The sequence below is a fragment of the Leopardus geoffroyi genome, chromosome C1 (assembly GCF_018350155.1).
Source record: "Leopardus geoffroyi isolate Oge1 chromosome C1, O.geoffroyi_Oge1_pat1.0, whole genome shotgun sequence".
In the NCBI taxonomy this organism is placed as follows: domain Eukaryota; kingdom Metazoa; phylum Chordata; class Mammalia; order Carnivora; family Felidae; genus Leopardus; species Leopardus geoffroyi.
In genome coordinates, this window is record NC_059328.1 from 141,103,524 (window position 1) to 141,118,913 (window position 15,390).

The window sequence follows — 15,390 nt, forward strand, 5'->3', positions numbered from 1 at the left end:
ATAATATTGCATTGTGACTACAGAAGGGCACAGTTGGGTTCAAGGCCACAGTTGGGTTTGGTGAGTGGAGGTTTTGGCTCAGCTCTTAAAACCATGAGATGCCCTTTTCTCTGACAGTAAGATTAGCCCTGCCAAATCATAAACGATTGCAGACCAAGACTTTTAGTGAAAGGAAAATCTTATGTAGACAAGATGAGTTTTGAATTCCTAAAAACTAGGAATCCAACTCATACAAAATCAGTGTCTCTTGGGAAAATGGCTCCTTTCTCGACCACTTCTGAATTCTCCCTCTGTTGTCTGGATCATGAGGTTCAATAAAGACTCAGGTGCAAAGATGGGGCTCACGTGTCATAGGTGGGGCTCCGCAGGACCCAGACCTGTTTCTCTCAACTATTTGCTTGTCTGTTAAGAAACCTAATAGATTCAAAGGATGATTTGTTTTAAAGCAGGTATGTTGTTTTGAGTGGGCAACCTTTAACCATTCTCCTGTGGGAAATGTTAACATCTTAAGCCATCAAAAATGATATAGTATGTATGGTAATTGTTTCATAAACTGATAATTTCTCCCTCCTCTTCTTCCCCTCCCTCAGTACGGGCCATAGTGGTTTGAACTGTGTCCTCCAAAAAGATATGTTGAAGTCCTTATCCCCAGTATCTGGGAATGTGACTTTATGTGGAAATTGGGTTTTTGCAGATGTAATTAGTTAAGGATCTTGAGACAAAATCATCCTAGATTTAGAGTGAGCCTTGTATACAATGACTGGTATCTTTATTTATTTTTTATAAGAAAGAATTTTTTAAAGTTTTTTTAAATCTATTTACTTATTTTGAGAGAGAAAGAAAGAGAAAGAGAGACCTAGTGTGTGAGCAAGGAGGAGCAGAGAGAGAGAGAATCCTGAGCAGGGTCTGCAACTTACAGTGCAGAGTCTGATGCGGGGCTCAAACTCATGAACAGTGAGATTGTCATCTGAGCCGAAATCAAGAGTTGGATGTTTAACTGACTGAGCCACCCAGGTGCCCCAATGACTGGTACCTTTATAAGAGGAGAGGAAACAGAAAAGGAGCCATGTGAAGAGAGGGGCAGAGACTGGAATGGTGGCACTACAAGCCATAGCCGCCTGAAGACTGCCAGGAGACAGCAGCAGACTAGGAGGAAGCAAGGAAAAAATCAGCCCCTAGAGTTTTCAGACAGAGCATGGCCCTGCTGACACATTGGTTTGGGACTTACAACTTCCAGAACTGTGAGAGAATAAATTTCTGATGTTTTCAGCCACCCAGTCTGTAGTAATGTGTTATGGTGGCCCTAGGAAAGTAAGGCATTGACCAATCCCATAAACCCATCCAGATCACCAACAATATTTCATTTAGACCTTAACCCAAAGCCAGGTCAGAGAAACAAGGCACTGATATCATAGTCAGGAATGGTTTCTAAGTCTAGCCTAAGGTAAAAGCAAAAGTCCAGGGGCGCCTGCGTGGTTCAGTCAGTTAAGCATCTAATTCTTGATTTCAGCTCAGGTCACGATTTTAGGGTTTGTGAGTTCAAGACCCACATGACTCTCTGTGCTGGCAGTGCGGGCCTGCTTGGGACTCTTTCTCTCTCTTCCTCTCTCTCTCTCTCTCAAAATAATTAAATAAGCATTAAAAAAAAAAAAAAAAAAAAAAGCAAAAGTCCAAGTAATCGTATATAGAGAAAAGACAAAAGTTGGTAAGATTGCCAATTAGTACTGTTATTTTGGAAGATAGTATGACTTTATCTTATAAAGCTGAAGATGTGCACAACCTTTCACTGAGCATGGCCACTGCAAAAGAGAGAGACTGTTGCACATGAAGACAAGTGCAGGAACTTCTAGAAACATCATTGTTCCTAGTAGGCACAAACTGGAAAGAATCCAAATGTCCATCAACAGCATATCGATACGTGAAATGTACAGTATACTTAGAAGTGGAATGTTATTCAACAGCAGACGTTCATTGATAAACCACAGCTACCTGCAACTAACTGAATGACTTTTATTTTTGAGTAAAAATATCACTGTATTTATTTTCATACACATAATGTTTCTACAGTGTCAACATCTTCCTCTCAAAAGCAGAACAGAAGAATCCCAAAGCTTAGAACTGGATCACTTGACCCTTTTTCTTCTTATAACCTCCCAGTTCAAAATGCTTACATCTCTTAACGGCTGGCATCCTCTTGGGCCCGAAGGTAGGTTCAACACACTCAAGCCTCAGCACAATCTTCTTTGTGGTTTCAGCCTTCTTCAGGAAAATTGGCTCCTCCTGGCCACACTGCTTCTGATCACAGCGCCTCCTTCCCTGGGCATACAGTGAATCCTTGCCCTTCCCATACTAGGTCACTTTGTGAGGCTGATGTTTTCCTCACTTCTTACAGAAAGTCCTTTGGGTTTTAGGAACATCGATGATCTTTGCAGTAGCACTGTCAGCACAAAGAAAACGGGAAATTTGGCATCCACGCCCCTCGCCTTGCCTCCCCTTGCTCATACCTAACAGGAAAGGGAAGAATAAATCTGAATGACTTTTTAAAACATAATGTTGAATCAAAAAAAAAAAAAAAGACAAGAGGAATGTATACATGCTATGATTCCCTTTATAGAAAATCCTGAAAAGAATTGTCAGCACTAAATTATTTAATTTGGAGATGCATAGTTGGATAGTAAAACTATAAAGCAGAGGGGCGCCTGGGTGGCGCAGTCGGTTAAGCGTCCGACTTCAGCCAGGTCACGATCTTGCGGTCCGTGAGTTCGAGCCCCGCGTCAGGCTCTGGGCTGATGGCTCGGAGCCTGGAGCCTGTTTCCGATTCTGTGTCTCCCTCTCTCTCTGCCCCTCCCCCGTTCATGCTCTGTCTCTCTCTGTCCCAAAAATAAATAAACGTTGAAAAAAAAAATTAAAAAAAAAAAAAAAGCAGACCAAGATAGCAATTACCAGAACATTTAGGATAGTGGTTAACCCTAAGAGGGAAAGGAAAGCAAGTAGTTATGATTAGGAAGAAGCATTCTGGGAGGGATGGGGGGCCGGGGGCGGGGGGGTTGTGGCGCTTCTAATACACCAGTGACAGTACACTGGTGACATTCTTTTTATTAAGCTGTATGGTGGTTTCATGGATGTTTATATTTTTATTTTCTATATGTTTATTCATTATAATTTCTTATATAGAAGATATTTTAAATATTTTAAAGACTTTTTTTCTGAAAAAAGATAAAGGATAATAAAGGAAAGAAAAGAACCCATAGAAGCTTTGGAAGCATAAATTGTTCTAATTCACCTTGAAGAAATGTGTATGTTTTCATTAGGTTTTTTCACATAATCTTTCCTGCTCGGATTTCCAGCCTGTCAGCTAAAGTCTTAGTCAAGGCATTTTCTGCTGAAATCCAAGATTCTGGAAAAGAAGAAGAATATGATGAAAAAGCTCAACAAATCTTAATTGTTGCCTGGAGGTCAGGCCACATGGAGAATGTGGTATTTAGCTTTGCCACAGACAAGCTCCCCCAAGGCTGCTGAGTGGCTGGAGACCGGTGGAGGTGTAAGAGGGTGGTGAGCAAACAGACAGCACTTTGCATTTCCAAAGAGCTTTTCACATGGTCTCCTTGGAACCTCACCTTGCGAGAAGACCCTATTCCTTATATGTTACTGGTGAGACTGTTAAACTACAGAGAAGTTAAGGTACTTGTCCAAAGTGTCAAGTTAAGGAAAAGACAGGGCCAGAACTGGAAACTACGTTTTCTCCACCCGAATGCAGTGACTTTTAATGGAGTTCAGTGGTAAATGTGGTGACACCAACACACGGTAGCAGAAGACTCAGTAGTACTAAGTTGGTGTGATGGAAAAGTCTCAGACTCGGGATGTCAAGCCATGGGCTGAGAGCCAGCAGACTCCAAGGGGCTGTGCAGAAGACAGACATGGTAAGCTAATCACAGTACATCGGAGGACGTTTGTATTTTGTAAGGCTTGAATGCACGGTGCAATCGAAACAAAATTCATATTGCTTGTGATGGTTTGTAGTGCTTAGCAAAATTCTCTGCTTTTCTCCCATGTGGTTGATATTCCATCCCCCCCTAAATACTTACACCCTCCACGCCAAACCCCAGTTCTTTACAAACTCAAAGCAATGAATCACTTAGGAAAACATTTCGGATAAACAGACATAGTCAGATCTCTGGACTTCATGCCGGAGAAAGTGAGCAGACCTTGACTGTTTCATATCGCTGCCCTCGATGCCAGTAAGTCGACCGTTCGCAATACTGCTTCTGGGCCCTCGTGTGGTTGCAACAGAGGATATAGGAAAAGATTGAACAAATATCATCGTTCTATCCTCAGTCCTGTCCTCAAAGCTTTTGCAAACTTAAGCAAACTATTTTTCATGATATCCTCCACAAACTGTGGAAGTCTACTGAAACCGTTCCTGGTACTGACACTTTGAGTTTGGAAGTTAAAAGGTAAAAGTCTGCATTCCTTAAAAGTTTTGGTAATGTAACTAAAATAAAACATAAGCCAAAATGAAACCAAAACTAAGGGCCCAGTCAGCATCAAAATGAATATATTTCTCTTGCTTTTCACAGTTGATTCTCTCATACATTGCACCTGAGAAGCAGGCCAGTGGGTTGCTAATTTTGTAGAATGGTAAAGCATCACTAAGATCATTAGAATCGGGGGACAGAGACAAGGCAAGGATGGCATTGTAAAGGGAAGAGCACATGGTGGCAAAGGTGTTTGCTTATCTATTGAGCTGGGTATGATGCAGGGTCTGGACAAAATGCACTCTCTACTCTAACATGGGTCTGGGCGCCTGGTGGATACGTCAGAACAGCAATTCAGGTCATCTCCTTCCCCCTCTGACCTTCCCCTGAGAGTTTCTTTCATAGTACAAATGCACAGAACTCCAACATCTAACATAAACCTTTTCCACATCATCATACTTCCACCAAAAATGAAATACAAGAAGAAAATGAGTTGAAACCCTTTGGAGAATTAGGAAGCTTTACATCTAAAGTTTATCTTTTAAATTGAAATGACACGTGTATCACATAATCGACATATAAAAAGAAGGCATTTAATTCATTTTTAAGATCTGGTGGAGTTTAAGGAAAGGCCATGGACAGAATGATTTTCACCTTGAGCTAGAAGCCAGCATGCCTGATGTGTATCACTCTGGTGGACAAAGGAAGTTTCATATTCTTTCTCTCAGTGTTTTGACTGCACATCTACATGTAAATGGAATTGGCATCTGATATGAAACTATCCGAGAAAATAAAGAGAAGCAAATCAACATGGATTCTTAGACCAGTCTCTGCAGAAAGAATTTAAGTATTTGCAGATTTGAAGGAAACCTTCACTTGAAATTGCTGGGAGGCTTGGAACTGATAAACCTCAGTTTCCAAACCTGTAAACTGGAGACAATAACGGTACTCTCCTCACTGGGTTGCAGTGATGGTTTAATGAGATTATATAAAGCACTAAATAAGAAGTTGAGTACTTAGTAATTGCTTAATAAAAGCTATAACTCATGATTATGTTTATATCATGTCCTATAATATTTATTTGCATATGCAATTTCAGGTTAATAGAGCGAATAATAAGAAAACTACAACAGACTGGAATATTGTGCTGCAATCTACAAATCAGTTTTTCTTCCATTATGCTATTTACTTTTCATAATCAAGCTTGTGGTTCTATATTTTCATGTGTCAGGTGAGGAAACTAAGGCCAATCTTTAGGAGTCCATAAGCAAACAAAAAGTAGGAATGCTGTTTTGCACTTTCTTAATACATCTATTGTGCCAAAGGTAATTTTAGACATATATAAAAATTGGTTTCAACTGTTTTTAAACTAATATCTCTTTGAACTATATTTTTATAATTTTGATCATGACAAAATGTTCTTTGATCATATTCTGACCACTCTGAGAAATGCCCTATTCAAAGAAACACCCTATTCCTTTTGTTCCCCTTTCATTAAAAACTATGTATTAAAGTAAAAGGGCAGGAACATGTCATATAGCTATAGGCATCTCATGATTCCAATCTGTATTATCTCAAGGACTTTTCCCAAGTAGGATGAAATAGAGACCCAAAGAATTTAGTGGTTTTTTCTTCTTTTTTGGTTTGCTTGTTTTCAACACAAGATTTATCCAATTAACCATGGAATAAATAGGTTAATGATAATTTATTACCGAAAAGCTGCACTGTATCTATGAATTTTTCCCTGTTTTCATGGGAAGTGTGTAGTGATTAAAATGATTTAGTAGCTTATTAAATAGCAAATGACACCTATTCTACGTAAGACAATAAGCTAGTATTTGCTATCTCTCCTGCCTGCCTGCATGTTAGAATCACCTGAGCTTTCAGAACTGACTCCTGTCCACACCTCACCCCAGAGATGCTGACTTAATGGGTCTGCGGTGGGGCCTGAACACTGATGATCAAAGGTTCCCAATATATTTCTAGTCTGCAGCCAAGATGGAGCATTACTGCGATATTACTGTGATAGAGGAATATGAAACAAACAACGTTTAACCCCCCTCAAGGAGCTTTAGATTCTACTTAAGAAAAATATACTTTTAAAGTTCATTGACATACTTTAAAAAGGTCTTAAGTGACCTACCACTGATAAATTACACATTCCTTTATCTTCCCATTCTCTTGTATCTCTCTCTCTCTTTCTCTCTAGTAATAAAACGGTTACAGTTCGCAGAAATAGAGAAATCACACCTTGAAATAAAAAGTAGAAAAATCAAGAGCACTTAATAATATGCTTACACATCTTAATACATATCTTAATAATATGCATCCCAGATACCTTTAGTCATACAGAAAGGGAATTTCTTCTTGAGAAATGAAATGTGCCCTCCAAGTGTCTAATAATAATTATAGATCTTAAGGAGTGTGTTAATCGTGAAAACGACATTCAGAACTGATCGTGGGTTTTGTTAAGGCCCTGTGAATGCCTGTTCGGTGATAAAAGCAAAATCTAAGGTTTTCCCATTAGCTCGATCATCACCTCTGCTTCCTGGCTCAAATACTTGGAGCTCTGTCTCCAGTCCAGTGTTGTCATTGCACCACCAAGAACCAAGTTCTCCTTGTTAATAGGCTACGCTAAAAGCTGGAGAAGCCCCACTGGAGGAAGTATGATTCCAATTTGAGGATGAAAGTACAATACCCCCTGCCAGGTTTAAATTGAGAGCATATTATGCATTTTTAGTTAATTTCTCAGCCTGCAGAATAATTCATCACATGTGTGCAGTATATATATATATATATATATATATATATATGCTCCCTCAACTGTTTCCTTAGAGACCCTGCCCTTGATGGGATAGTTGTAATTGGGGCAAAAAGTTAATAAATGACAATCACAGTTAAATACCCGATTTATGAAAGAAAATGCATGTATTAAAATTAAAAGGGGAATAATCAAAAGCAAGAGGAGTGGATTAATACATTTTTCTTGTCTCTGACAATTTTTTGTTAACATCAAGGCCCAGAGCACCATAGGAGTGGGGAAGTGAAAGGAAATGTTTCTCAAAACACATGTACGGAGAAAAAACATGATTATAGCAAGTTAGTGTGGGAGAATCCACCCTCTGCATGGGAAAACCATACCTTCTTATGGATTTTAAATCCAGTTCTTCTGGATCGATTTTTTTGTAGGTGTTTTAGAAACTCTGAAGGAGATTTTGCAGGACTTCCCTTTCGTCCCTTTCAAGTGTTTTCCTTTTTAATATTAATAACTGTTGCCATCTCCTACATAATTGTGGTGTCCATGATTCAGAAAAAGTACTTAATGATCAAACTCCTATGCATTCAGTAATGTTATATATTTATCACGTTTTTATATATACATAACATTTTACATGTATGTTTTCATATGTGTGTATATATGTAATTAAGCACAATTGTATTTGCATACATTTGAAAAATAGGATACACACAGGTCACCTGAATGTGTCTCCATATTTTGTAGTCCCTGGTCATCCTTTCCTTTGTTGGCCAGAAAATTCTCCAGGTCCTCATCTTAGGTGTCTGCAGAATGTCCAGCCCCTCCCACCACGTTTCTGAAGTTTCCTGAGAAGGATGCTTTTCCTTCCGACTCTATTCTCCTTTTTCCACTTCTCACTTTGCCTTCACGGCCACTGTCCATCCATCTAAGTCCATCACCACATGCACGGACGTGCCCTCCTCTTCACTTGCTAAAATATCACCAGTACACTACATACAGCTTTCATTCAAGATCTGCGGGGTACAGAAGGGTGCAATCACACCACAGCAAAGGAAGCAGTTTAAAACTGAATAGCAAACATCTCTGTTCTGTCCTTTGTCCAGCACTCCTTAGCAGGTATTATTTCTTCTCTCTCTCTCTCAAGAACCAGCCTGAATCTATTTTGCTTGAATCTGTTCTCTTTTAACCAAGAATTTCTCCCATTTCCACTACCTCTCCTTCAACAACCTTCCTCCCTCCTCGGGAAGGTCCTCCACCATAGCAAGCAGGATTTCCCTCTACCTGTTTTTGGCGTCAGGGTAAAATGAAAATCTCTATTTCAGGACATAGAAGCTTTAATCCCTTCTTTTTACTAGTCTGGGTGTTATGGTTAATCTAAAAAGTCCCATTAAGTCTCTTTCTTCCTGCTCTCCCAGAGTAATCTGCCCCAACTTCAGTCTACTTGTAACATCCCATTTTTTCCCTCCCTGCCACACATAGGGCTGAAAATTATTTATCAGGCCTACAGAAATGCTTGATGCACCCCTTGACATCCCCCAGGGCATGCCCCAGGCAGTGGGCCACAGCTACACCAGCTTGGAAATAGCTGATCTGTACTTTCATAAAACTATCCAGTGAGTACAACTGGCCTTTGACACAGCTCAGTTTTGGTGAAAGCATTCTTTCCTCTCTATCATGGATTTTCCTTCTTTTCCTTTACCTCACTTGCTTTCTGTAGTGAAGCTAACGAAAACCTACAGAGAAAAGAGTAAAAGAAAGCTAGCAGTAAAGTGTTAACGCTCCCAGAGGCATGACATTTTAATGTGCAGCACAATCTTCAGCCGAGAGAGCTTAAAGCAAGAGTGTCTCTGACTGTGGGCTATTAATCATCCACAAGTCAGTAAAGAATCTATCTTTGGAGGACAAGACGCTTCCCCAACCTTTGGAATCATGCAATATAACATGCCTCCCTATGCTGTCTTCTTATTCATTCCCCCCTTTCCTACACTAGCTTACCTGAATAGAAGAATTAAAATGGATGACATCCAAGTAAAATCATTTCTTCCTCTTCCAATCCAGAGTACTGGTTTAATACTGCTTTATGCTTCTTTAATTGTCCTCCAAATGGATCACAGCACAGCCCTGACTCCCTAATAGGTGCTAAGTAGGTTCTTATAAGAAGACCCAGTGCCCAGGTCCTCTATATAGAGCATTTGTTGATATCTGAAAGTCAGAGTTGTACATCTCTCTCCTCCTGGAAAAAAAAAAAAAATCTGTTAAATTATAAACTCACCAGTCAGGATGTACACTTGCATTTTGGATCAATGCCAAATAAATATTCAGTGACTGGCATTATGTTGCAAGTCGTTAGGATTTTGAATCAGAATCAGATTCTCTGGGTCTGCAACTCAACTCTGATATGAACCAGGTGACCCAAGGCAGGTTATTTAATATGTCTGGCTTAGTTTCATCATATGTGAAGTGGGACTAATAAAGTACCTTCCCTGTGGGTTTGTTGCGGGAATGAAATGGGACAATTACTCTTTAGTGCTTAAAACAGTGTTTAGAAAAAAATCCAAATGTGACTCCTCATGGCTGTTTTCACTGAGGTATCTGAGTGATAGATACAGATATCAAAATGACTATGAAACTGATGTTTAGAAATTGCAAATAAAAGTGCAATGAATTGGCTACACAGCTGTAGAACTCCCAGCCTCTTTGAAACTATCAAATGTAAGGAGAGGAGAAAAAGGACAACCATTTATTAAGAGGTTTCTTTGGAGATAACCATGGCTGTTTTGAGTTCTCACAATTCCTTTCGAATGATTGATGGTATGGTCTCATTATGATTTAATCTACTGTTTTTTTTTTGTTGTTTTTTTTTTTTCAACTTTTATTTATTTTTGGGACAGAGAGAGACAGAGCATGAATGGGGGAGGGGCAGAGAGAGAGGGAGACACAGAATCGGAAACAGGCTCCAGGCTCTGAGCCAACAGCCCAGAGCCCGACGCGGGGCTCGAACTCACGGACCACGAGATCGTGACCTGGCTGAAGTCGGACGCTTAACCGACTGCGCCACCCAGGCGCCCCTAATCTACTGTTTTTTAACTTCGAAGTGAGAAACGTCTTCAATGGGACTGCTTTGAGACCTTGATGTTGCTTGCCCTGGCCTGGAGAGCATTGTGTAACAGGACCTGACTCCCGCTCCAATGCTCATGAGAGCTGACTAGCCAGAGATGCTCTCAGTGCCTGGGTAGCAGACCCTGCTTCCTGCTTCCTGGTTAGGGGCAGCTGCAGAGACAGCATTCGTGAAGGCAAAGCATGTAGCAGCATTCCCCATGGATCAGATGCTGACTACCAAGGAGAAGATCGCCTGGTACCAGTACTGACAGAGTTGCCTGGGAGGGGCGGAGGGCCCCAGCAGCTAAAGCTGGAAAGGAATGTCAAAGTGTCAGAGGTTGTTTAAGGACTCACATGTGGCCACTCCATACAGAAATGCATGCATTGGTTCAAGGTTACTGCAAGATGGCAGGCCCATCCAGCCTCCACACTGAGTTCTACACGGAATCAAAAAAGTGTTCCCAAGAGAAATGTCAGCTTTTCCACCATTTGCTAGGCATAGAGGGCTGTTCAAGGAAGATATTTCCTGGTCGTCTCTTTCCCCTCTCCTCACCACAATTCTGACCTCAAAGGATGAGAAATTGGCTAGCATGTGGTGGGTTGCATTAGTCAGGCATCTTCAGAGAAACAGAACCAATAGGATGTGTGTGTGTGGAAAGAGACAGAGATAGAGATAGATAGGGATGTCTGAATGTGTCTCCATATTTTGCAGCCCAGGGTCATAAGGATATGGCCATAGATAGGCATATCCATCCATCTATCTATCTATCTATCTAATCATCTATTTATATATTTTAAGAAATTCTCTTACACAATTGTGGGGCTTGGCAAGTCCACAATCTGCAGGGTTGGTGGCAGACTGCAGGCCCAGAGCAGAGCTGTAGTTCAAGGAGTCGGAAGGCAGTCGGCTGATAGAATTCCTTCTTGCTGGTGGGGGGTGGAGGGTGGTCAGTCTGTTCTATTATGGCCTTCAACTGATTGGAAGAGGCCCACTCATACTATAAGGGGCAATCTACTTAAAATGTGCCAATTTAAATGTTAATCTCATCCAAAAAATAACTTCACAGAAACATCTAGAATAAGGTTTGAGCAAATATCTCAGTTCCCTGGCCTAGCCAAGTGGACACATAAAATGAACCATCATAGGTGGGGTGCAGGGGAGAAGACAGGAGCAAGGATATGAGTCAGAAGCTGGCCACAGCACTTCCCCACTTTGAGTTGGCAGGCATATGGGGAAGATTTCATGTTAAATCACCCAGTGAATTTGATTATCATTAGGTACTGGCTATTCTAATTTTTGACATGCAAATCTCTGTATTACCTAAAGTAGTCTTAGGACACCAGGAGAGAAATTCATGGTCCTACCTGAGTACTCATTTAGGAGCAGGGGAAGATACTAAACATTTTAAAAAAATGGAATACCAAAAAGAAAAAAACGAAACAAGTCTTTTGATTGCTCCATGATTATTCATGTATAATAAACCAGTTACAAGTACCAGGTACATAGTATATATTCAATAAATATTCACTTATCATTATAATACATGCATATAAGACAATTTACTATAAACAACACAGAAAATCGATGTCCTTTTTTTATATACCTGCTTTCTTTCTTAAAGGTTTTTTATTTTATTTTTTAGAGAGAGTATTTTTGAGAGAGAGAGAGAGAGAAAGAGACAGAGTGGGGGAGGGGCAGAGAGGAGAACAGAAGAAATGCAGCAGGCTCTGCACTGACAGCAGGGAGCCCGATGGGGCTCAAATTCACACACCACCAGGTCAGGACCTGAGCTGAAGTCAGACACTCAACCAGCTGAGCCACCCAGATGCCCCTATATCTAGTTTCTTGATAATGACATATACATGTAGTCTGACAACTTAAAACAGATGAATGCTTTTCACTAAATTGCTTGATAGGTGGGAAAGAACAAAATTTTTTGGTATGTGTTTTCTTCTTTTATAAGGTTATATTGCAAAGACTGTGCCTTATGTTTTGGTGTTTCACATAAACATATTGTCTGAACTTTCCTCTGTGGGAGGATAGATATAAACTTTGAAATTTAAATACGCTCACACTATGGCAAACATATTTGCCTTTGTTGGTGTTTATTATTGTCTGTAGCCTGAAGGCACTATTGACTCTCAGGTAAACAAACAATTAGCTTGCTATTTGAAGTAAGAAGGTGTAATTAACAAATCTGCTTACCCATCTACCCCACTACGACAGCCAGCACTTTGGGTCTTTTGCCGTCACCTTTACTCTTTCTCCCTTTCTCAGTCTTCCTCTACCTCTACCTCCATTTCTATTCACAAATACCTTTCTACTCTGCTACTCTGGATTCCAGAAAATACAGTTGCATATTATACTCAAAGGTGACGAGTCTGGGGCATCAGTCAACCCAATGCAATACTGATGTTCAAGGGTACTTTTTGAGATGTTATTTTCTTGGCTGTAGAAGCAGCCTATTAAGAGATGCTTTTCAGATTGAAGATGAAGAGCAATAAGAATAAATCTGATATCCAGATGCAGCAAGTTTGCATTAGGGCAGAAATTGACTCTATTCCACAAATAAATTTTTTCAGTGATAGTCTTAGTGGGTCTAATATGGCCATGGCCTTCTTGATCATCCTTTCTTTTTCTGTTTTGTTTTTTTTTTTCAACGTTTATTTATTTTTTTTGGGACAGAGAGAGACAGAGCATGAACGGGGGAGGGGCAGAGAGAGAGGGAGACACAGAATCCGAAACAGGCTCCAGGCTCCGAGCCATCAGCCCAGAGCCTGACGCGGGGCTCGAACTCACGGACCGCGAGATCGTGACCTGGCTGAAGTCGGACGCTTAACCGACTGCGCCACCCAGGCGCCCCTGTTTGTTTTTTTTTAATTGTGTATTATCAAGCAATTTAGCACTAGATAATGCAATACTTTATCCAAGATGGTTTCACCTTTTTAAAATTCTTGCCAAAGCCCTGAATTTTGTTCTTTTTTTTTTTTTTTATGTTTATTTATTTTGAGAGAGAGAGAGAGACAGAGTGTGAGCAGGGGAGAAGCAGAGAGAGAGGGAAACACAGTATCTGAAGCAGGCTCCAGGGTCTGAGCTGTCAGCACAGAACCTGATGTGGGGCTCAAACTCACGAACTGTGAGATCATGACCTGAGCGAAGTCAGGAGCCCAACTGACTGAGCCACCCAGGAGCCCTGCCCTAAATTTTGTTCTTACATCAAAATGAGACATATGTGTGAACTCACAGAAACTGTAACCCAAAATAAATTACTTTAGTGGGCCACTACATAAGACCAGAGGTGGACTGGGGATGACATCATGTTGAGAGTCTTACTTTCCCAAACAATAATGGGAAAGGCTTGGCTGCATCCTTCAGTGACATACATGTTATCTAATTTGTGGTTAAGATTTAAACAGGATCCCTGCTGGAAAGTCAGGTGGTTTCCACAGCCTTATTTTCATTCCATCAGACCACTTTGAAAATAAGATCTGCCAAGATTTTGAAAGTGGGCTAGAAAGAATGTAAGTCTCACCATTGACTTTTCAATGCTATATAAATCAAAAAGGTTGCCAGCAAGGAGACAGAATGAACAGGATTCCACAATGATGCAGGCAATTACTCTGGTAAATGTTGAGCCTTGGAAACTGAAATTGTGACTCTGTTTTCATATTGAGCAGGAGGAAGGAGATCATCCTCAGCTTTTTCTATTGATTAAGTAGCTGATACTTTTTCAACAATTTGTGGCTTTTTGTTAAAGCTTAGAAAAGCACTTTGTTAAAAAAAAATAATGTTTCATTCATCAGCTCTCTAGGTAGTAAATTATAGTCAATTGGAAGTTTTTGAACACCTCCTAGGAGTTGTGATATACATTAACAAAATTGGGTAACAGATTTATCCAAATCGGAAATGTGAAAATGAGACCAACTTACATGAAAAACAAAAGGAAAAAAACTGGATTTGGAAAGCAAAATGTGCAGCAGTAGGAAGAAAGCAGTCATTTCCACCCCAGAATCCATTGTGAGGGCATCACATGGCCAAGCTTTGTTGCCAGTGTGGTCTATATTCTTTTCAGATCCTGTGATTATTTTCAACATACTTTCTAAGAGGCTCTCCTCTCCCCTTTAGCAGACTTTATCCCTCCAAAAGTTGCTGAAAAGCAAGTCTTAACTGATGTTCCTAGAGCTGAACATATGAGAAGGCAGTGAAACTGACCGGCATACTCCTTACCAGTGGGGCACAGGGCTTTCCAAGTAGGTAACCATGAAAGTGACCATGCCAAAGGACAGAACAGGAGGTCCTCTTTGGGTAAACAGGACATGCTTCCCCTTTTGACCTCTGGCTGACCTCCTGAGGGAAAGAGCCAAAGTAGTCAGCGTCTCTGGCCAGTGAAATCAGTATCAGTGACAACTGACATTCAGAGAACTCCCTGAAGCTTTGGGAAGGAACAAAGCAATGACACAGCAGTATTTCTAGGCAGAGCTAAGTGATAACAATACTGTATATGCTCATTTATACTCAGTCTGGTGTCCACTACCTGTCACATTGCCCTGTGGTAAATATCCTGTAGATTTATGGTGATTTGTTATAAAACCAGTTATCCTGTTGTCCTCAAATGGCAAGAGAGTATTTACACCTCATAATATGTGAACTATGAAGATGCAAGGCCCTTTTAATTTTAATTGGGTTCCTGATTAGGACAGAGAATGTTGAGCTGCTATTGTAGTTTTGTGGGCTTGTTTTCAGCACACAGAACTAGCAACAATCACCATGAACACCTTTCTTATAAATACGATAAATAAATGTGGAATGAAGACTTTGGGGCCAAATTGGCATTGGTATCATTTAATTTCTTCTGTGTTTCCAGCCAATTAAATGAATGGGTGCCTGTGGTAATTAAACTCACTTTGATAATTAGACACTGAGGATTCTTAAATTACTGAATGTTAATGAATATTTCCCAAGTACGATCCTAAGTGCTGCCAAATGGAATTTTACTGTTTATTATTATAGAGTTCTTTAAAAAAAATTCCACATATAAAAATTGAAACTAGAAATAG

The 15,390-nt window shown here is 40.3% G+C and overlaps 1 pseudogene; it reads right to left on the bottom strand.

The window, feature by feature from the left end:
* Nucleotides 1-1,608: 1,608 nt before the first annotated feature.
* LOC123596751 lies at nt 1,609-9,448 on the bottom strand (annotated as a pseudogene).
* Nucleotides 9,449-15,390: the final 5,942 nt, after the last annotated feature.